At 29.2% G+C, this 4,022-nt stretch overlaps 1 long non-coding RNA gene across 2 annotated transcripts; it reads right to left on the reverse strand.

Annotated features, from left to right (window-relative positions):
• Positions 1 to 2,161: 2,161 nt before the first annotated feature.
• LOC131614828 (uncharacterized) lies at positions 2,162 to 3,120 on the reverse strand. Of its 2 annotated transcripts, none has more exons than XR_009287668.1 (3): positions 2,938 to 3,120; positions 2,391 to 2,833; positions 2,162 to 2,279 (listed from the first exon to the last, which is right to left on the reverse strand). It is a non-coding gene; the product is annotated as an uncharacterized LOC131614828 (long non-coding RNA). The 2 variants fall into 2 exon arrangements; XR_009287667.1 differs by having other exon boundaries at positions 2,391 to 2,844.
• Between the last annotated feature and the right edge of the window lie 902 nt (positions 3,121 to 4,022).

A 4,022-nucleotide genomic window follows, 5' to 3' on the forward strand; every position in this document is an offset into this window, starting at 1 on the left:
AAATATACTTATCACTTGTGGTTTTTGTTGACACAATTACTCAAACACATTTTTCACTCCAACACTAGGGACTTGATGAACATATTTGTCTGATTTTCTTATGAAGTAACCTTATCAACCACCCCTTCCATCTATTTGATATAGTCTCTAACAAAGGGAAAAAAATATGCCGATGTGCTTTTTCCTTTCATGATACACTTACTTATTGTCCAAATGAATTTCATGTTGCCTACCACAAGGTATCTTCATGTTAAAGAACGATTCTTAACCCCCAATCATACATATTAATTTTATGGCTTCCTTGATTTAATCAATTAGAGATATATACAGGCCCGACCCTGTGCCTATGCAACCAGCTCCACAGCACAAGGTCTCATGTAGTAGGCCCCCCCCCCCCCAATATTTCTTTACTTGTTAATTAATATGTAGTTTTACAACTTGAGACAATAATTATAAAGTAACAGCGGCGAATATGCGTTTTACAAACAGAGGAAGATGTAATCCTTTCGTTAAATTGTTTTGTTCACTCAAAACTTTTCAAAAGTGTTACTACCAAAAGTTATACGTATACTTCTAAACTTAAAAATATACACACATATTTCTGAACTTAAAACATATACATAAACCACTACACCAATAAATATTTTATATAGTTTTGCAAACTGTGAATTAATATTTTAACTATTAAATTTTATAAACATTGTATGTTTAAATATTATATATACTATGGTTTGTCAACTTTTATTCTTCTTTTTTTTTTTATATATAGAAGTATGTTATATATTTGGAAATATGGTTTGTTTCATTTTATTTTATAATCAACTACCTAACTAATAATAAGACATGCCACTAAACACCCTAAAATACCCTTTTTGTAAAATAAAATTGCTCTTAACAATGCCCTTTATCATAATTTGCTAAATCAAAATATTATTTCCACCAATTACATTTATCCATTCGTCCAAGTGGCACTCCCTTTCCATATTTCTATTGGTTGCTTCTTAATATCCATTGTATTTCCCATTTTGGTCTTTTAACCGGGCAAATAAATTCCTCCATTCATTTTATTCAAATTTTAATTACCCACATTTTCCTCAACTCTCTCTCTCTCTCTCCCGTTCTCTTTCTTCTCTCTTTTTCCCCCCTCAAACCCTAACACTTCTTCACCCTCTTTCTCACTCATATCTATGGTCACCACCTCCTCTAATAAAAAAATCAATTCCATATTCGTATTCCTCATCTCACGGGCTTCATAATGAACGGGTTAGATTTTTGTTTTGATGAGTTTCAAAAAGTAACCATGTTCTATTTTGGTGTGTTTGCTTAACTATTACTGTTGTTCTTAATCTGAAACATTGCTTATGTTGTTTTATTTTTGTTTATGGTTTATAGTAGCTAGCTAGGTGTAGTTTCATTTATATATAATGAAACTCTTTATTTGTTGGTTGTTGAAGGAAAATAAATAAATCTAAGTGAATACACTAGCAGAGTTGCTTCCGGAAGTGAACACATCTTTGAAGGACTACGCAGAAAAAATTTCAGCTTCTATTTCATGACGTTCGCAGTTTCGGTAAGTTTCATAGTTTGTAAGGGTTTTTGAGATCTATTTGTTAAGTGAGCAAATAAACCTGATATATTCTTGATTCAAATTACAATATTGTTGTCTTTGATTCCTTGCATTGTATTGTTGAGATGATTATAATTAATATGATATTTGAAATGCAGTGGAATGTTTATTCATTTCTATTCTATTTAAGACCAGAAAAACAAAAATACATCATTTCTTTATTAACATTCATTTTTGAATTTCATTGAAAAGAGAGGTTTGTTAGAAACAATCAATTTTGTAGCCAAACCACTTTTCATTCTTCCGTTTCAATTCCTATTCCTTTTTTGTTTCATTCAAATGGATGCTGAAAAGATTGAAGAAATGAGTGTTGAAGAGGATAAAATTGGAGGAGTTATTCTAACAGTTCAGAACCCTATGGATTCTGATTCATTTCCTTCTAAATTGGAAGTATCAATGTCTCAATGGAGTCAACAGGTTAATTAGTTAGATAATTACCTACATTCACTAATTAATTACTATTATTACAGTTTCAATTAATTTAATTTAATGAATTCAAAACAGGGAAAATATTGGGAAAATAAAAAAAACATACCTAACGGCAAGGCTTGAAGGAACAACATCATACCAAATAAAAATATTGGGAAAATACCCACTTGACTTCTCAGTAACAATAGCATAAACCTTAATATCATCCTTTGTCAATTGATCCCTGAATCATCAAAAAAAACAAACAGAACAACAAAATTCCAATAATCAAATTCTCAAAAAGATTTGAAACAATAAATAAATTAGGTTTGAATTTGGAAGGGTTTGAGTTTACCCAGAGATATAAGTTATTCCGGAGAGGAAATCATTGAGGGATTTGATGCCATATTCAGTGTGTAGATCTGAGAAAATAACATAGATGATTAAACCGTGAATTGATTGTTAACTTGAAAAACGAAATCAGAGGTGATTAAATTGTGGTTAAAGAAGACAGAAATCTTGAATGATTTCAACCAATCTCCGACGCCACCCAGATCTGATATTTTAGCCGACAAACACCGACGAATTCGCGAGATCAGGGGCTTAAAATGTTTACCTTTCAAAGCGAGAATTATGGTATTAGGGTTTACGCAAGCAAGGAATCAAGATCCAATAACATAATCACGGAATTTACAACAAACACAAACAGAGGCCAGAGAAAGCTCTAACCGGAACGCCAAACACATATTTTACATTCGCATCAGATTTTCCTATCGCATCCTTCGCTTTTGCGTTAAACTGTACATCCACTACATACATAAGAAAACAAAAAATGCAAAATAGTGATGGATTTATGATCAAATACTGGATAAATTAAATACTAAGAGAATGAGTAGGATTACTGCAGTGCAATGAAGCAGAAAGAAGCAGAATTGAACAGTGATGGAGAAGAAGGAGAAGCTCGTCAGATTGGAAAGCTGTTGAGAGAGATAAAGCAAGTGGGAATGGATATCACGATGTTGAATGATGATGGAGGAAGAAGAAGGGTTCCAGATTTATATTTTTCGGAAGAGAGAGAGGAGGAAGAAGGAGGAAATGAGAGAGAAAACAAATGTTATAAAAAAGAAAATAAGAGTCGTGCCTTTCCATCTTACCTGTACGTTTCAATCTCCCAATGCATTGATTGGTTCAATATAAAAATAATAAAAATAAAAATAAAATAAAATATTGAGTCATAAATGTCTGGTAGCAGTTTCAATGCATGCAATGTGGAATAATAAAAAAAGGAAATTTAAATGTGGGAAAAATTAATCCTACAATTTTTTGTAGTGATGCCATGTCAGCAAGTTTAAGATTACAATCAACCATATTGCAGTATTTAACAAAAAGACTTAGTTGCCCTTAATTATTAGATTAGTTTAAGTTAAACTCAGTTATGGTATTCGTGGAATTTCCAAGTACTTTAACTTTTATATATTGTTAATAGATTAATTTAATATTTTATAATTTTATGAGTGAAACCCCTATTTTTCACGGGTCACTATCACCACAATACTTTTTTATTTATTTTAATCAATAAATATCTTTACATATTTATAGGTATCAGTGATATTTGTAAATATTTATAATTATTAAATATATTAAATTTATCATGTAAATATTTCATTTTAAATATTTTTAATTATTTGTGATTTTATAATAACAATGATATATCACCAACAACCCAGGTTATCGAATGACCTAAAATATGAATGACTATTACATTTTCATTTTTTTTACATAACTACTATATATAGATTTATTTCATATATATATATATATATATATATATATATATATATATATATATATATATATATATATATATATATATATATATATATATATATATATATATATATATATATATATATATATATATATATATATATATATATATTGTGAATCTTAAATTAATATTCCTCATTCAAATTTTTAATTTTTTTTA

This window comes from Vicia villosa, linkage group LG1 (genome assembly GCF_029867415.1).
Source record: "Vicia villosa cultivar HV-30 ecotype Madison, WI linkage group LG1, Vvil1.0, whole genome shotgun sequence".
Classification (NCBI taxonomy): domain Eukaryota; kingdom Viridiplantae; phylum Streptophyta; class Magnoliopsida; order Fabales; family Fabaceae; genus Vicia; species Vicia villosa.